This window comes from Rhinopithecus roxellana, chromosome 8 (assembly GCF_007565055.1).
Source record: "Rhinopithecus roxellana isolate Shanxi Qingling chromosome 8, ASM756505v1, whole genome shotgun sequence".
Taxonomy (NCBI): domain Eukaryota; kingdom Metazoa; phylum Chordata; class Mammalia; order Primates; family Cercopithecidae; genus Rhinopithecus; species Rhinopithecus roxellana.
The window spans coordinates 75,105,663-75,125,341 of NC_044556.1; the positions used below are offsets into that span (position 1 = coordinate 75,105,663).

General features: G+C 47.3%; 1 long non-coding RNA gene across 2 annotated transcripts in view; it reads left to right on the top strand.

The window, feature by feature from the left end:
• Window positions 1-326: 326 nt before the first annotated feature.
• The window catches only part of LOC104664176, a 67,556-nt gene continuing 48,203 nt past the window's right edge, over window positions 327-19,679 (top strand). For both annotated transcript variants that reach the window (XR_004058786.1, XR_004058784.1), the window contains exons 1-2: window positions 327-456; window positions 1,460-1,557. This is a non-coding gene — a long non-coding RNA (uncharacterized LOC104664176). The remainder of the gene's footprint in view (window positions 457-1,459; window positions 1,558-19,679) is intronic.

A 19,679-nucleotide genomic window follows, 5' to 3' on the forward strand; every position in this document is an offset into this window, starting at 1 on the left:
CTGGAAGAAATATGGCGAGGCAAGGTCAGAGGAACAGGGGGGAAATCAGAACATCTTGCAAAGACTCTGGAGTCTCCTTCAGAGACAGGGTGGGTGGGAGCTGCTCTGCCCCAAGTCTAGCGACGGCCACACGGCCTGACAGGTCTCCCACCCCGCCGCAAGCCTATGGTCAAATTCTGGGAATTTCCGAATCAGTTGGGCGGCCCGGCTGCGGCAGATTTTCCCGGACACGAGCTTGCAGCGCCCGACGCGGCCGCTGGGTGGCGCCGCGCGGGACGCCGAGCGTGGGAAGCGCGGGCGCGCGGGCAGGCTGAGCTCACACGCCCGGGAAGCGGCCGCCGCGGAGCCGGCGTCCGCAGCGGCTGCGCATCTCGGGCCTGCAACGGGGCGCTTGGCGGGCGGGGCCGGGGGGGAGCCGGTTTGCGCAGTACCCCCGGAGGGAGGAAGGCCACCGAGGTAAGCGCCGGGACCTGGCCAGGTGGGAGTGGGCACCTTGGGCCGGGCCTACAGGGCGGTCCCCGAGCGTCCCGGGGTAGGGTGAGCTCCCTGGGGACGATGCTGGAGGCCCCGGCCGCGCTCCGGTCGCGCCCCACCCCGGCTGCAGCGTGGCCTCGGGGCGCTGCTGGCCTCGCCGCGGGGGTGGGAGCGGTTGCGGCCTGGAGCAGCCCCGGGCGGGCCCCGGGCTCTGGGGCCAGGGCCAGCTGCGCTCAGGGTTGAGAGAGCAGCCCCCGGGCCCTCAAGTGAGCCCCTGCCCACTCCCCACCTTGCGTTTCTCCTCTCCGCAGTGGGCGTGGTGCCCCTTTGCTGCAGAGGGGGCGCCCAGAGTTGAGGAAGGCTGCGGGGGAGAGCGCAGAGACAGGTGGTTGAGGGGGCGAGGGCTGGTGCGCCAAGGCTCGAGGTATTAATGCGTATTTCTTTTTGCCCCCTTCTTCAGGGGGCGCGGAGGTCCGTGTGGAGGAGGAGGCAGGAAGGCCAGAGGCATAGCTCAGGAGAGGGCAGGTGCTGCAGGAGATCACTTGGCTCTATCCCTGTTCAACCTCCCCCCCCCCGCCCCACCCCTGCCAAATTAATAAAGTGGGTGTGGTGATGACAGTGGAGGAGTTTGACGAAGACATGGCCCAAACTGCCCAGAACTGCCCCAGGCCGGCCGCATAGTCCCGCGTGTATATCTGGGAGCCGCAGACTCTGAGCATTCTGTAGAGGGAGGGGGAATACCCTATAGCCACTGAGGCAGCTCCAGAGATAGGGGCTGCAGGGCAATCTTCGGGCTCACAGCCCAAGTTCATAGATGGTGAATTGGCCAGGAATGGTGGGAGATGGGGGCTGTAGGGAAATGGGGTAATTTCCGTAGGACCCCTTCCTTCCAGCTTTGCAACCATAGACCAAAATTTGGGATCTGGCGTTTGTCAAATGTGCTTATTTTTTTTTTCTTTCCCTTTCGGTTTGTTTTGTTTTCTAGAGAAACAGCAAGTGACAGAGCAGAGGAACGGCTGACCCAGCCAATCCTGGAGCTGCTGCTGCAGCACTTGTTCCCCAAACAAGTGCTCCTACATTCTGGTAGGACAGAGAGGAGGGGGCTACTGGCCCACACCCCTCCCCTGCCCTGGACCCCCTGGCTGCTGCCCTGCAGAAAGGGCAGTTAGGCTGCCTCAGGCCGGATGGGCAAAGGCTGCCATGGGCCAGGGTGGTGACGGTTTTGCGGCCCCTCCCTGCTGCCCAGTGTGGGAAGAAGAGCGCAGAGCCTGGCACGTTTCTCTCTGTGTCCTCTGGGCTGGAAGGAGCAGGTATAGACAGGGCCCAGGCAGCCAGGGCCTGGTGCTGCTTTGGCATCGGTGGCAGGAGGGCTGAACCTCCAGCCCCTTGGGTTTGGTTCCACCCCTGGCCTGTCCCTGGCACTCGACAACTCCTCCTGTGTGCTTATTGGTGCCACCATGTTATATAACACTTATATAATCTTCCAGGGCGAGCACTGTGTCTCCGCTCTCAGGTCACGCAGACACGGTGTCCGTGTGGGAGGCAGGATCTGTGGAAGCCTGTGGGTGAACCTACTCCCCCCATCCCCAGCCTGGCTCCTTCTCCTGATCTCAGGCATAGGATGGGGGCTGGGAGACCCAGGTCCCTTTCCACACCAGCTGTGTGGGATGAGAATACAGTTGGCTGGGCAGTTTTCCTCACCTTCCTGCCCCACTAGTCCCACTTGCCCTGTCTGGTAGAGCAGATGCCATCCTTGTACTTTGAGACCAGCTCTTTGTTTTGGGGGACCCCTGGCATGGCAGGTGGCATGGTGAGATGAACCCCAAAATGTTGCAGTGGAAGAACACGTAGTACTTAGCATTGGATAAAGAGGGGGAAATTAGCTCTGCCTTTGAGGTTCCAAGCAAGGGTAACCAGAAGGATGGTGGTGGCATTACAAGAGATTTGGAGGAGGCCCAGGGGCTAGGGGATGGTCAGGGAAGGGTGTACAGGGAAGTAGATCAGACAGCAAAGATAAACATGGTGTTCTTTTACTGTACTCTCCACTGGGCTGTCCCTGGTTACCAGGGCAACAGAAGCAGTGATGAAAATCATGCCTTTCGTTCAGTGGAAAAATCTGGCTCCTCCTCCTGGCTCTTCCTTCTCTAAATCGCCTGTGACCCATTGAGAGGGTTGTGCTTCCAAGGATCAGAGAGAGACCCCAGCATGTTTTCATCATGCCCCCCTTTTCCCAGTCTTTTTTATCATCTCCCCTCTTCTTGCATCCCCTCTCTCCCCCCACAGCTTGGCAGTTGGCAGTTGCGTAGGAGTTGGAGTAGATGCAGGGGGAAGGGCATGGACGTCATCACAGGGCAGGGTGAGCAGAGCGTGGGCCGAGATGTGGATGCAGGAATGCCTGGCACATGAGGAGGGTCCAGCGTTGATGAGCTAGATGGAGCCCAAAGCCTGTTTCTGGGCTGGTAGGAGCTGAGGTGGGCAGGGTAAGATGATGGAGGGCCTTCAGAGTTCAGCAGTCTGGGTTCGAGGGAGTAGAAACTAGGAAGGGCATGAGGTTTCTTGTGTAGTCATCTTGTGATGAAAACTACCAAACCGTATCCCCTTTTGAAGTTAAGATTTTTGTTTAAGTTTTAACTTTCATCTTATGATGAAAACTGTGATTCATTCATTCAGCATTTATTGTGTGTCCCCCATATTAGGTGAGGTTCTGGGAACTGGGAAGCCAAAGGTGAGTAGCACTGGACCTTGACCTTGAAGAGACTGTGGTGAATGGAAGGAGGATGAGTATATGGGGGAAGATCTGGCGTTGTTGCAAGCCTGGAATCTGGGGTCCCCAGCAGGAGACTAGCAACATACCAGATTGGAGGTGATAGGTTAGGGTGGAGCCTATGAAAATGAAGAGGAACAGGTAATTTAGAGTGCTACTTTGGCTTGAGAACAGGACATGGGGAAGAGGAAGTGCTGAAATTTTGAACCTTACTGATTTATAGAAATAGAAACATTAGAGTTCAAACTTATTTTGGGGAGTTGTGTTTGATTTTCTTTTAGACATGTTGCCTTCAAGATGATGGCAGGGTATCCAAATAAAAATGTTTATGGTTAGGCAAGTAAAATATGCAATGGAAGTCCATTCTGGGAAAAGATTTGAAGGATATTGGATTATGAAGCTTGAAGGTGGGTAGAGGTAGATCCTAGGGCCCGGGGCATTACCTGGAATTGAGTGAGGCTGTATGCCTTGTACTGGTTTATTATCCCAGGGCTTGCCCAGACCCTGGACATTTCTGCTAACAAACACCCACATCTTCTACCAAACCATATCCCTTTTTGAAGTTAAGATTTTTGCTTACGTTTTCCTCTCCCTAGTAACTATGTCCAGGTATACCTGGAGACACACACACACACACACACACACACACACACACACACACACGCACTTATTTCCCCAAGCTCTTGTACCATTTGCTTATAGCCCGGGACTGTGCTGTAGAAATGTGCCACAAGTCTTTGGCCTCTTCCAGCATGCTGTTTGTCACCCTGGAGGAGTAAGAGCACTGGACAGAGAGGCGACTTTTGCTAGCTACATAATCTTGGACACACCACTTCCTTTTCCAGGCCAAGTGTCTAGTCTAAGGGATCTAGCTTCTTTCAGTTTTGAAGCCCTCTGATTTGATGTCTGGAAAGCTTTTTCTACCTTTGCCCAGGTTTCTGATGCAGACCAGGCTTTTTGAACAAGTAGCCTAGATTTCTTAGTGCCTTGTGGGAGGGACTGGTAGGGATGGAGGCCTAGTCCCCAGAGTGGGTCCCTGTCTTCAGTGTGGATAGGAGCCCTCCAGGTGCATAGGAGCCTCTGTTCCTCTTTGGAGCATGGAAATACTGGAAGAGCAGGTTTTCCCAATGACCAGGGGTTGCAAACTGTGGCCCGTGGGCCGGATTCCTGTTTTTGTAAATAAAGTTTCACTGGAACAGAGACATACCCGTTGTTTGTATGTCTGAGACTGGTTTCATGCTACAATGGCATAGTTGAGTAACTGCAAGGGAGCCTGTATGCCCCATAAGTCTAAAATATTTACTATCTTGCCCTTTAGGATAAAAAATAAAACTTGCCAACCCCTGCTGTAGACTACCAGAAAGGTGCTTGGCCTTTTACTGGGGATGCTTACGATGGCTGTTTCAGATTTCTAGGGTTCTTAAAGATTCTGTGTTAGGCCTGTCTTTGTGATCCCATGAGAGCATGATCTGGTAGTTGAAATAGTAGATTATTAGAGTCAGCTCAAAAATAGTCATTCTGTATCTAGGAAAGCTCTTTCATTTTCAGCCTTTTCCCTGGAGCCTGGAGGCCTGAGCTTCTCAGCAGGACTGGGTTTGACAAGCTACTGTCCCTCTCATTCTGATTTCCCAGGGCAGTGCAAGGACTGACCCAAGCCTAGTGTTGGATGAGGAGAAGGGAGGCTTATTGGTTCCGCCTGTCCTGTAGGATCTTTCCCCTGATATCTCTATTGCTTCTGATCTCACTGGCACCTTTAATGCCAAGGTCCTGGAGATGCCACCGCAGAGAGAGTCAGCAACCCAGCCTGGCATGTCTGTCTGAATCTGGCACTTATCCACTCTGTCGGAATAAGGCCCTGGGCTTGGCGTTTGTGGGATGTGTGTGTGTGTTGGCTTGGGACTGGAATCAGCATTGAGTATTCCTGCAGCCAACCTTTATGGAGTCCTCCTGTGTCCTAGTTTCCACCTTTTTGACCTGGTCCTCAAGCCGGAGTCTTGCTGAAACTCCTAGCTAGGAACAGGGCTAAAGTTCTCACTGCTGCAGAACAGCAGCAGCCCAGCAGTTGGGGCAGTTCTGCTCAGGGCTGAGATAGGAAGTGAGACACGTCGGTAGCAGGAGGAAACCACGTGCTGGAAGTAGCAGGGGGAAGGGAGGTGACTGAGGTTGATTCTCATTGCACTTGGTAGGGAGGAGGCCAGCAGTGGGAGGAGGGAGCAGACAGTCCGCAATAGCAAAGAAGACAGAAGTTGAGCACACCTAGAGCTGCTTTTAGCTGGTAATGGTACCTCTCCCTCTAGGAGCATTCCTTCATACCTCCCCGACACGGTTTCCCCAGAGGCTGTTAGAAAGAAAACATTCTCTCTCAAATATCTTTTCATTTGTAGGGTTTAGGGTGACCCCATACTATATGGTCTTAAACTTATGTTGAGACAAGTATACTGACTTGGATAAATAAATATCATTTATCAGATATTTATTAAAGATCTATTATATGGTAGGCACTGTGTGAAGTTCTCAGGATACAGAAGTAAGTAAAAGATTCGCAGTTTGATCTGGAAGGTTCATGGGCAGCTGAACCAATTTTAATTCCGTCTGCACTGGATCACATGCTTCAAGAGAACATGTCTGTATCTGTCTTGTTCTTTGCTGTCACCCCAGTGCTGAGTACAGAACTTGGCACACGATAGGCCTCAGATATTTATTGGTTGACCCATCCTTGTTTGATCTGTCCTGGAAATGTGCAGGAGGGATCCGAGTGGGTAAGTGGAGGAAGAGAGCTGCTTAACGCAGCAAGTGTGACAAATTTGGGGGAAGATGGACGTACTCGGATATAGGATGATGACTGCCTTTAAGTGACTGCCTTTAAGGAAAAGAGAAGGGTTAAAGCCGTGTAGGCATGACAGAATCCATTGGCGTTAGAGCCATGAGAAGGGAGGAATATGACCTGGCTACAAAGGTGGGTTAGAGGTAGTCAGGATCATTGGATAAAGCAGAGGGCCACCAGAATAGTGAAGAACTAACCAGCAGCAGAGAAGGGAAGTGTGGAAGGAGAATAGGGGCCATTGTGAGAGGAAACATGGAGACCTCTTCAGGCCTAGGATGAAAGCAGAAATGACACAAGCAAGTCTCAGATGAACATGATGGCAGGGATAAAGAAAAGATGGGACTCTCAGCTCTGTTCTGCCAGTCTCCTCAGAAATGACTGTGTCCATGTATGACTAAAAATGCCTCTCAGTTATTTTCCAACAGTGCGGCAAATGCAAGGAAATTAACTGTGGTTTGACATTATGGTTAGTCTTTTTTTTTTTTTTTCAAATTTGTCAATGGAAATTTTCACAGGTACACAAAGAGTTAGGGTAATACACCTCAATGTTCCCATCCCCTGGTTTTTTGACACGTAATCAACACATGGCTTTTCTCATTTCTTTCATACCTTCACCCACTTTTTCCTTACCCCCTTCTTGGATTATTTTACAGCAAGTCCTAGATCCTGTATTATTTTATCCATGAATACTTTTTAATGTATCTCTAAAAGATAATATCTTTTAAAAACATAACCCTAGTGGTATTATTACACCTTGAAAAAGCACAGTCATTCCTAAATATCTCCTGTCATCCAAATATCCAAATAATGTTTAAATTTCCTTTGTAGTCTCAATTTTTTTCTTCCTTTTTTGTTTTTGAAAACAGCGGGTTGGTTTGAGTCAGGCTCCAAACAAGATCCATATGTTTCATTTAGTTGACAACATCTTCAAAGCTCTGTTAGTAAAGATTATGGTCATTCTTAAAAGAATTTATGTTTTGCAATTCTACCTTTTAGATTTACTTAGCTGCCCACCATTCTTCCCAGTCAACTGCCATCAACAGCTTCCTGAGTTTTGTTAGATGATTTTTATGATTTTGAGCATTTTTTCATGATCCCTCTTGCCTTTATGGTGTAATGTAGCTAGTCATTTTTCCCTTCCTTCAATAGATATTTCTTGCGAGCCTGCTCTGTTCCAGGAGCTGTACTGGACACTGGGCCTACACCTGTGAAAAGGACAGACAGGGCCCAACTCCTGGAGCGTACAGTTTGACCACAGGCGAGCTGCTGCTTGGCAGTTTTCCCCGTGTGTTCACCCCAGCTGAGCGGTGTGACCACAACCGTCACTTCTGTGCAGGCAGACCTGCCACGTTTTAGAGCATGGTGTTCATGCTCTCATGTTGTCATTTTATGTAGTTGATAGAATGTTCAAGAAGCCAGACATGGCTTCTGTGGCAGGCCTATGTCTCATAGCCATGTGACCCGGCATTTTAACTGTGGTGCTGCTTGGGCTCTGAGCGTATCCATGTAACACTTTTGGTCTTGAGTGTGTATAGCTTGGAAAGTTAAAATGGAGAGCTTCCTGAATTGGTGGATTGTAGAGAGGCTAAATGAACACGTTTAAAGAGGGGGGCTCTAAATTGTTACAGGGCTTGTCAAACGCCAAGTGTTGCTAATATGTTTGAGCAAATTGGATGTTTCTGTGGCTTTGTGGACTTCAGGTTGGTTTGGGGCTTTTGCCTGTTCCAAATAGGCTACCTGCCAGCCTTTCAGATGACTGGCCCACTTTCCTGATTTGCTGTTTGTTCTGTATTGGGTAGCCAGTCTGCCGCAGTAGCCAAATATGATGGTACAATTCAGGCCTGTCTTGCTGATAAAACTTTTAACTGATTTACATTTCTTTAAGTAAATTATCAGACTCTGATTCCTGTGATGCTCTGATTTTGAGAATGGTCCATGATTCTTCTTACATTTTTGCGTTTTCAGTTCAAGTGCAACTGTACTGTAGTTACTGGATTATAGTGTCTGAGCCTTTAAAAAAAATCTTAGTTAATGAAAGTATATTTTCAGATACAAAACCTAGTATCCTTATGATACATATCTCCTTGTCCCTGAAGGCTACATGTTCAGCCTCTGAGGATATGTTTTGTTTTCTTTCAGTTAAGTGGTCTTTAATTATTTCGATTGTGTGCCCATATCAGTTAAAACTTTTGAGCAATTCCCCTTGTTTGTGTGTGTATTTATAATTTATAAAAAGCAGTGCTGTGCTAAAATACATTATGGTATTATAAAACACAAAACAAAAGACTTCAAATGGCTAGGATATATTGTATTCCCTACCTTCTTCCTAAGTGAAGTCTTCATGGTTCTGTCCAAGGGCAGCCTTCTACTTTGCCCTAAATTTCAGTTCCTTTCCCATATTCAGCATTGTCCCAGCCTATCCCCTCCTCCTTGCATCCCCACCTTTTCCCTCTACTGGATCATTTCCAAAGGCTCTCTTTCTCATCTTGAAAAAGTATTCTTTGGTCACCCCTCCCAGCTACTGCCCCATCATCTGTCCCTCCATATTTTCAGTCCTGGCTGTCTTCACATCCTCTCTTGACTCACGCCGCTCTGATGAAAGTGCTCCTGTGGTAACTCCCATGATCCTGACTCTAGTGGTCGCTTCTTCATCTTCCTCACAGGAGCTCTTCAGCAGTTTGGTACCTCTGGTCATACCCTTTTCCTTGACGTTGTTTCTTCACTTGGCTTCCAGGGTGTGTATTTCTGGCTTTCCATCTGCCTAACTGGCCTTTCTTTCTCGGCTTCTCATCTCCCTGACCTCTAAACATTAAAGGCCCTGGGCACCTCCTCTCTATCTTCTCTCATTCTGTCTGTGATCCTCTCCTGTTGCATGGCTTTTAATACCATCTATATGAGTGATCTCCAGAGTTTGCTTCAGTGTAGTCCTGGGAGATCAATAAGATTGACCATGAGCTGATCATTGTTGAAGCTGGTTGATGGGTACCTGGACTTTTTTTATACTATTCTCTCTCGTTTTACTTATGTTAGAAATTGTCTTTTTTTTTTTTTTTTGAGAAGAAGTCTCACTCTGTCGCCCAGGCTGGAGTGCAGTGGCGCGATCTCGGCTCACTGCAAGCTCCACCTCCTGGGTTCATGCCATTCTCCTGTCTCAGCCTCCCGAGTAGCTGGGACTACAGGTGCCCGCCGCCATGCCCGGCTAACGTTTTTGCATTTTTAGTAGAAATGGAGTTTCACCATGTTAGCCAGGATGGTCTCGATCTCCTGACCTCGTGATCCACCTGCCTCAGCCTCCCAAAGTGCTGGGATTACAGGCGTGAGCCGCTGCGCCCACCCCAGAAATTTTCTATAATGGAAAGTTAAAAAATTGATATGCTGACGACCCTTAATCATTTGTCTGCAGCCCAAACTCTCTTCTGAACTGTAGACCTGTATATCCATCTGTCTGTTTAATATTTCAGCTTCGATGTTAATAGATATTTCAGTAAACATGTCCAAAATGGAACTCCTGGTTTCCCTCCCCAATATGTTCTTCCTGCAGTCTCCCCATCCCATTTATGGGAATGCTGTCCTTCCAGTTGCTTATCGAAAACACCTCTGGTCATGCTTGATTTCCCTCTTTCTCATCTGTCCTTCATCCAGTTCATCAGTAAGTCTTGTTGACTCTACCTGTAAAATATATCCAAAATCTCATCTATCAGAACTACTTCCACTGCCATCACCTTGGTCCAAGCCACCATCCTCTCTCACCTGCTTCTTTATTGCCCCTTAGAGGCTGTTAGTCTTCCCCGCAGCCAAAACAGTCCTGTGAAACGTTAAGTCACATCATGCTCTGCTGTGCCCAAACCCTGCAGTGGCTTCTCTTCTCTCTCAGTAAAAGCCATCACCCTTACTGTGGTCCATAAGACTTCATAGCTTATCTCAACACTGCCCAATAGAAATATAATGTGAGCTACACGTGAGGGTCATGTATATAATTTAAAATTTTTTGATAAAGGAGAAATGAATGGAAAATGAACCAGTTGAAGTTAATTTTGTAATGTATTTTATTTAGCCCAGTATGTTAACAGTATTTTCACCTCTGAGGTATATTACATTGTTTTTGTTTTGTTTGTTTGTTGTACTAAGTAATAGTCAAAGCACATCTCCATGTGAACTAGCTGCCTTTCATGTGCTCCATAGCCTCACATGGCTAGTGGCTGCCATCTTGCACAATACAGGTCCATATGACCTTACCCGGCTTTATCACGTTGCTTCTGTATCTATCTCCTGTTACTCTTTTCAACTTCCACTTTGCTCCAGCATCACTGGCCTCCTGCTGTTGTTTAGGTATACTAGGCATTTCCTGTTTTAGGGCCTTTATACCTCCAGTTGCCTCTGTTTGGAATGCTTTTCCCCAGATAGCCCTATGGTTAAATCTCTTACTTCCTTTGGGTCTGTGCTCAGATGTCACCTTCTCAGTGGGTCCACCAAGCCCCCAGCATTCTCTAGCCTTCCTTGCATCCCGTTCATGTAGTGTTTTTTCACCAGCTGGCTTACTATTTTTTTCTATTAGTGTATTTTCTGTCTCTCCCCACTGGAATATGTGCTCCATGAGAGAAAGGATTTTTGTGAGTTTTGTCCCCTGCTATATTTCAGAGCATGGAACAGTGCCTGACATATGTCAGGCACATAAGAGATGGTCATTTGTTGAAGAATTAAATGAAATTAGCTATTAAGAATGATTCTTTTTCAGTAAGAACATTGCAATTGGAGCATAATTTATTATTTCAGGATAGCTCGGTGTCATTTGCAACTAGAAGTTCTGTTTGGAATCAGGATATTTTAAAAGAGACCTCACAATGCTATGCAGATGCCCATGGCAGAAATGCATCCTGGATTATACTTATGAAATCTTGATACTTGTTTTTTAGTCACATCCACCATTTTCTGCAAAGGTTTTTGTTGAAATCCAGCTAATATATTTCAGTCAGTCTTGATATCAATCAGTTGTTCTTAAAAACTCATTGCAAAATTTAATAATTTTATATGTTGAATTTAATAAATGGGTTCACGACCCCTGAAATACTTCATTTGGGGTGATTTTAAAACAAGTTTTGATGTTCTATTTTGAGTGTGTGTAGATAATGAGATTTTAAAGATGACATCCTTACATTGATATTGGCAACACTATCATATAATGGTAGAAATGATTTCCAATTGCCTGTTTTAAAAGAACAATGACTTTCTTACTCATTAAAAAAATTCTGCCTTCACCATAAAGATACAGGGTAAGTGTTTATTTGTTTGCTTAAAAATACCCATTAAGTAGCATTCTATTTACTGGCACTCATTACAGAAGAGGTCAGCACATTTTAGTACTCTTGTTTTCTGGTTTAAAAAAGTATAATTCCTCTTTTTTTTTTTTTTTTTTTTTTTTTTTTGAGACAGAGTTTCACTCTGTTGCACAGGCTAGAGTGCAGTGGCACAATGATAGCTCACTGCAGCCTCAAACTCCTAGGCTCAAGCAATCCTCAGCCCCCCTAGTAGTGAGAACTACAAATGTGCTCCATGATGCCCGGCTGATTTTTAAATTTTTGTAGAGACAGGGGTCTTGCTGTGTTTCTCAGGCTGGTCTTGAACTCCTGGTGTCAAGAGATCCTTCTGTTTTTGGCCTCCCAAAGCACTGGAACTACAGGTGTGAGTCACCGTACCTGGCCTGATTCTTCTCTAAGTTGAGCAACTCTTTTAGATATTTTTACCACGAGATAATTAGTGACACTGTGGTCAGATGATGTTCAGGTCTCACCGTCTTATTACAAAGGACTGTTGTTTATTGTATTGAAGATGGTATCTTTAATTTTGCTTCACCGGGCAGATGTAAACTGTACTAAATCAACAGGCGACTGAGGGTGTCACTGTCTACCCTTCTGCATTTGGATCTCCTACTCAGACACAAGGATGCCTCTGGTACCTTAAATGACAGCAACCACCCAACACACAAATTGAAGGAGTGTGTCAGTGTCAATTCCTACATTAAATAATACTAAAATTTAATTTTTTGTGTTTCAGTAAAGTATAAATATTCTAATATTTTCTTCTTCATCCTAGTGGATCTTCTTATACGTGCCACATTAGAGGTGATTGCTCTGATTGTTTCTTCTATAGTAACCTTGCCTCCCTAACAAACTTTAATTGACATAAAGGTTGAGTCTTGTCTTTTCTGTTGTTTATAGTACCTGACAGTGCTGGGTTTCACTGATATTTGTTGACTGAAGAGTGCTAAGGAGTATCCCATTCTCTGACCTCAGCACCGTAAGGTCGTATTTCTTGGGCAACAAAGTCCAGTAGCAGATTTCTTTGGTGGCTGCTAGAGCCATTTCGTTAACAATATTGAAAGCTTTTGTGATATTAGAGAAACAGCTCTGTGGTCCTGTTGCCGTTAGCTGTGCATCCTTCTGCATCTGACAGGTTGAAAGGATGGTGGCAGCTCTAGTCACTGCCATGTTGTCATTTAGGAAGTAGATGGTCGTGTTCAGATGCTCCAGAAATGAGCTGGCAGAGATTGCTAGAAGAGATGGCCATGGTATCTAGAGCAGCCAGCTCTCTTCTTCATGAGAGAGTATGTCTTTGATGCATTGTTTCATGTCTTCCATCAGTTTACATGCTGAAAATATTGGTGCAGATGTCTGAGATGTAAGCTTCTCCTCCACCTGGATAGTCCAGGAGGTATGTCAGCTGGACGCATCTACTTGGTGTTGTTTTTCTAACTGCCCTGACTGGATGCACAATTTGAAAGATCAGCAGCTGGGATGAGAACTGCAGGCTGTGGCTGAGGAACAGAGGCCCTGTGCTCTGTTTACTGCAACAGAGACATCTCCCAAGGTCCCCTGGACCCTGCATTGCTGAGTCAGGCTTGCCCTCGTGTGCTAGTCTTGCTGCTTGGGCCAGTGGTGAGCCCATCAGCATTCATGGATTGATGTGCATTTGCTTAGGCTGGCCTCTGTGAAAGATTCTGTGTCTTTTTCTCTTTTTGGATGTAGTAGGGTGGGGACGGAGAAGGAATGAGTGAGGTAGACAGATACCTTCACCTAAAATACAGTGTAAATGTGACACAAATGAAGTGTAAGATAGTGTTGTATTAGCTATAAATGGGGTTGGGAGCTGGAGGATGTCTCTGGGAACACAAGGAAGATCGCATTCAGCTTGTTTATGGCTCTATCCTCAGAGCCTAGCATGATGCTTGGACCCATCAAGTGCTCAGTTAAATAGGTGTTTGTTAATAAGTAAGTGTTCAAGGATGAGAGGACTTCACCTGAAAGTTCATGCCAGACCACAAAACTGAAGAAGGAAATGGCTTGTTGGCAGAAGGAGGTTGGGATGCTCAGAGAGAGTGTAAGTGGCAGAGGAAGGGCTGTGTATTGGAGAGGTAGAGGTGGTCTTGGGAGGCCCTTGATCAGCTTTCTAAGAATTTGGTTTTGGTGGCTCTTAACTTATTTTCCTGCCAGTTCATATTAGAAATTGCATGGAAGCTATAGTCTCTCCAGGAGAAAAAATAGTAAGAGCCCATAATCTGGCATACACCATCAGAGAGGATTCACAGATCCCAAGTTACAAAAACCTGCTGTAGGGGCTGGGTGCCACGGCTCATGCCTGTAATCCTAGCACTTTGGGAGGCCGAAGTGGGTGGATCACCTGAGGTCAGGAGTTCGAGACCAGCCTGGCCAACATGGTGAAGCTCCATCTCTACTAAAAATACAAAATTAGCTGGACGTGGTGGCGTGTGCCTGTAATCCCAGCTACTCGGGAGGCTGAGGCAGGAGAATTGCTTGAACCCAGGAGGCGGAGGTTGCAGTGAGCCAAGATTGCACCATTGCACTCCAGCCTGGACAAAAAAGCGAAACTGCATCTCAAACACAAAACAACAACAACAACAAAAACAAGCAAAAAACCTGCTATAGGCTGGTGAGCCGTCAAATGCTCACTGAGCTCTTATGATGGTGATAAGATACTTTTTCTCCCGGAGTCTTTGGTACTTGCCCAAGTGCACTGAGTGGGCATTCTGGGTTTGGAGGGTGCTGACAAGCAGCAAGCACGACAGTGGTCCCGAGGAATTTGGGAAAGCAGTGGGGAATGGGAGTGTGCACGCTGACACAAATGGAGAGGTCCAGTGTTTGCTCCACTTAACAGGGGACAAAAATACCTGTTCTATTACTTGGAAAAAAATAGAAAAAAAATAACCTTTACAACTTACTGATTCAAACTATTGAATGTTTATGCTAAGTTTTTTTTCTGTGACATGATTTCCAACTCAGATACCCACCCAAGCCGTAATGATGGATTCAGAGAGGCAGCATGTTACATTTGTGGGAATGGTGAGTGTGGAAAGGAGTCATTAGAGTTTTATATTACCATGGCATAGGGTTTGGAGAATTCCTTAGCTGTCCTGACCCTTCAGGGAGGGCTGTCTGGAGGAGGAGGCATTTCACAGGCCTCTTGGAAAAGCAGGAAGACTGGACTGAGGAACGTTTAACATTGGATTTCTTTTTCCTGACATTAAAAAGATTCCCATAAAATGTGTCTCTGTACCATCAGTTTAAAAAAACAAAAACAGGCCAGGCACGGTGGCTCATGCCTGTAATCCTAGCACTTTGGGAGGCCGAGGTGGGCAGATCTTGAAGTCGAGATCAAGACCATCCTGGCCAACATGGTGAAACCCCGTCTCTACTAAAAAAATAAAAAAAATTAGCAGGGCGTGGTGGCACGTGCCTGTAGTCCCAGCTACTCGGGAGGCTGAGGCAGGAGAGTCACATGATCCCGGGAGGCAGAGGTGGCAGTGAGCCGAGATGGCGCCACTGCACTCCAGCCTGGCAACAGAGCAAGACTCTGTCTCAAAAAAAAAAAAAAAAGGTAAAAAACTTCCCATCCTCCAGGCTTTTGTAGTGCATCTGATATATAGATAGGCTGTTTGGAGGAGAAAAAAGCCAATGTGGGCAGCACAGTGTTGGCATTTCTGCCTTTGTGTGTTATAGGTAATTTCCTTCAGTGGAAGGTGAGGTTGAGGAGTGGTAAGGCAATGCTTGATCCCAGTGAATGATGGTGACAATCAGCGCTGCACTGGCTTGTGCTTAGGTGCTTGACCAGACCAGGAGGCATCACTGCGGGTGTAGGGGGAACTCCTGCGCCTTGAGAGAGGTGGGGCCGACTGGGCTCTCTGAGGCAGCCACAGCTTGTGCATATTGCAGAGAAAGGACTGGGCAACTGAGGTTCTAATTTCCTCACCTCACTCATGGGCTTAGCAGGAATTTGTTTTGTAGGGAGGTTAGTCTGTGAGGGAATTTTAAAAGTTCTTTCAAGAAGAGCCTCTTCCATTTCCTGCAGAGTAATGTTCAAACTGCAAGTCCAGAGGCCATAATGGGTGAGATCAATTTAGCGGGTTGAGACCAGCCTTTAAAATATATATATAATGGAAAATATTAGATTGCATAGTACGTAGTAAAGATGAGTATTATTTCATGAAACTTTGTTTCAATTATATATATATAGAGAGAGCCATATAGTTAAGTGCACATACATGCCTGTGCTGGGCTGCTGCGTAGCACTGATTTCCCACTATGAATCAGGGTCCAGAAAGTTTGAGAAACATTGTCCTGGAAGGATTTCTCTGCTCTTAGTGTAAACAGTGGGTTCCAGCCACTTCCCCAGAGGCCATCTCTATGGAGACAGATGTAGTGAGAGGGCTCTTTTTAAAGAGCAGCCAGAGTCAGCTTCTGACAGTGTGATCCTAGGCTTGTCTGCAGCTGCTCACCCATGCCTAGTGTTTCCTGCTGCAGAGGAGCTAGGGAGAAAGACCGGGAAAACCTCAGCCAGGTTTAGGAGCAAAGGTCGCCTTCCCTGTCTTGTCACCAGGGTATGATTCCCTAGAATGCAGCAGCATATCCAGCCCCTTCCGTCTTCTCTTGGTTCCTGCCTTTATTAACTGTTTCTTTACCTTAGAAAGATTTTATCTTTTAGCAGCAAATTTCCTTCTTCCCCACATACCAAAGCCATGGCAGGAAGAGGAAGGCCATCCCGACTGTGGTTTTGTCCTTATATTCTCTGTTTCTCAGGTTCGTTGCCTAGGGAGGGTGGAGTCCCGGCAATCTGGGGGCAAGGGGTAGGATTCATGGTGGATCAGAATGAACTTGCTGTCACCTCAGTGATTCTACTTAGATCTGTGATTCTCTGGCTCCATCTTTCCCCCCGGAGGAGAAGAGCCTTTCTTGGGTCATAGTTGCCTCTCCTTCCACCAGCTGCACTGACCGACCTGCAGAGTGTTGACCCACTTGTCGTACCTCAAATAGAGGTTTAAATTAGGGCCTTTAATCTGTAAGAGGCTTACAGCTTGTTGGGTGGCCAGCTGCTCTGGACTCCCATGTGGGCAGAGCTGGGTTTTTCCTGACTCTTTTGGGGTTTAGGGAATCATGGGGGTCAGTGACTTTCTCGCAGGAGCCACAGGCTCTGGGACTAGGTGGGCAGGATCTCTTGTGATGGAGTTGGGTGGTGGTGTGTCCTTGTAATGATAGAATGGGGAGCTGGGCGAGCAACTTGGGTGCTGGGCCTGCTTCTCTTGGACACTGAGCCTGGATTCTTGCTGATGTGCAGTTAGCTTTGCTGGCTCTACATGTGTTTTCATTTCATAGATATTCATTAATCCAGAGTTGTGTGCCCAGCATGGTGCTAGGTGTCACAGGGAGCACACAGAAGCATGAGAATCAGGCCCTCCTCCCAAGTTGCTTATTGTCCTTTTGAGGCTACAAGGCTAGTCTGTATCAAAGCATTCATTCATCCTATAGACAGATAGGCATGGAGGGGAATTATTATTGGAGAGACCTCAGGGCTTTCTCACCTGAGAAGGGAGAGAGCCCTGGGGTAGTCAGAGTTGGGCCCTGAGTGGTGGGATTTAGGACGATGGGAAGAAGGGAGGGCTTGGAAGATAGAAGAAACAGCAAACAGCAGAAGGGGGAATGGATGAGTGTCCTCCTGAGAGGACTGTGGAGATGGCCATGGAGCCTCTTCTTGCCCACTTCCTGAGATAGTCATGGTTTAGTGCTAGAGACCCTTATTCTTTGGGCAATGTAGACCCAGCTCTATGGGTTCCCTGTTTTTTTCTTCTCCTCCTCCTCATTATTATAACAACAGACAATAATAATGATTCCTGGCTTTCAGGGAGCACATTTTGTATACCACGTTCTGTGTGCTTTACATGGATTGTCTCATTACAGGTACAGGAACCTTAGAGGTAGATGTTCTGTATCATTATGTGCACCTTACAGTTGGTGAAGCTGAGGTGTAGAGAGGTTAAATAACTTGCCCTTCGTGGGTGACATAGCAAGGCAGTGGTTGGGTGAGGAGACTACCAGGGTATCCTGAAAGGCGGAACTCAGTGACAGCAGAAGGGCATGCTTTTAACCCACTGCTTCCCACTCTTGTCTGAATATTAGAATCACCTGGGAATCTTTAAGAATTTCCAAAGCCCAGGCTGATCACATCAGAGTCTCTTGGGGTGCTGGGACACAGGCATCAGTTTTTGAAGCTTCCCAGATGATTCCAATGTGCATCCAGGTTTAAAGACCACTACTTTAACCTTCTGTGTTTTAGAGCCTTTGAATATTTGACTGAATACATTTTTTATCTCCAAGATTCTCCAAAGCACTGCAGAGGGGCCTTCCTCCAGTCCTACCCTGAGGATGTCTGTCTGTCCACTAACCATGCCATATAGTATCTGAGGGAGTAGGACCCCTGCCACCCCACAGCATCTGTGACTCCCGAAGAGTGAAACCTAGGTGGTGTGGGGTGGTCTTCCTAGGATCAGTGGCCCTTCTCACTCTGCATGCCACCTTGAGGGCAGAGCCTCCTTCAGAGCCCTGGAGACCTCCAACTGGTTTCTCACATCTTCTGCTCCCTGGGGCCCCTGACTTCGGCGGGGAAGGGAGAGGGTCACATGAGGGCAGATCTCTTCTGGACAAGTCCTATTCCTCTCTGTCTGTCCCTGACTGAACCTGAAATGGACATGAAGAGCAGAGTCGTTTGGGTGGCTGGGAACAGCACTAAATTTAGCAAAACTGTAGCTGGTGGGGGGCCGGCCCACAGTGAGCCAAACCCAGCCCCGAGTGGACTAGATTTATAGTCAGTAACACAGTCAGCATCATCTCTGCTTGGGAAAGTGTGTGGTTACACAGGATCTTCCGATTTCCAAACCCCGGAAGCTTGTCAGCCTGTCCCGCGGGCCTCCCTGACTCTGCCCCTTGAAGACTTGGCTCCACCCCCACCACTGATGCTGCCCTTGGACTTAGTCTTCCATCCATCTGTCTGTCTCTCCCTTGTGTGTCTGGAATTTCCACTTCAGTACCTTGACCTTCTTTTATGCCTCTTGGCCAATGCTGCCAGCCTTGACTCCCAAGGCCCTGGAAGGCAAGACCCTAGCATTGGTAGATTTTCTTTAGGGTATCTGGCACCAAGGACACCTTTCAGTCACGGTAGACAAGTGGAGGAAAGCGAGGAGCTGGGATGGTTAGTCGAACAAGTGTTGAGGGACTGAGATGTACTTTCCCTCCTCCCAGAAACTTAGCCAGGTAGATGGTATTTGTATACCCAACAACTGAAGTGAATTATCATGGGAACAGAGTGGCTATGAGACTCTTGGACAGTTGGGAGTTTCTGTTTGGTTGGCTAAGTCTCTGTCCTGGTGTCGATGTATCTTGGAAGAGGTGGGTTTTGTGGGATTAAAGAGTGGACGTCGGTGGGTGACAGGACATCTTCCCCTGCTGGCGCCCTCTCCCACTCCTCAGATCTGATGGTGGTGACTTGTCTGGAGGAGCTTCTGTTTCCTTAATGCCCTGGGAGATCATGACCAGGCTAACTTTACTCAACTCTTTCCAAAGTGGGTGATTACACTATGAGGCCAGGACTGGGGTCATGCCTATGAGTGTGAAGCCTTCAGGGCTCTGGCAGCCACTGGAAATTTAGCCTTGGATTTTGCTGATTGGGAACTGTGTCATCTCCTTGGTCTTCTTGGTTTTCACTCCCTTCACCCAGGACTGGGATCAAACATGATTTGTTAGTATAGGGCAGTGGGTCTCAACTAGGGGCAATTCTGTACTCCCTAGCCCTGGCTCCCAGGGGACATTTGGCAATGTCCAGAGACATTTTTTGATTGTCATAACTGGGGAGCAGGAAGGCTGTTACTGGCATCTGGTATGTAGAAAACAGATATCCCGCTGAATATTATACAATGCACAGAACAACTGTCCCTACAACAGAGTTGTTGGTTCAAAATATCAATTGTGCTGAGGTTGAGAAACCTTGGTATAGGGGGACAGTTTTGTAGAAACGGCCATGAGAGGTCGTTTCATCTAGCTCTCTGCTTCTGTTGGAAATAGCTTGAAACCAGAAACTATTGAGTCATTGCCTTCTCCCTTCATCGTCTGCTCCCCTCGCTCCTCAGTGTTTATGGGGAACCTTGGTAGTGAAATACTTCAGCATCTAACAATATTGTCTTCAGGTAGTTGTTTCCAAGCCATCACTAAAGCTGCTGTGGTACAGTTTCCCATAGAATCCCCCTGTAAGCCCACATGTATCCCAGGTCATCTGGGTGGC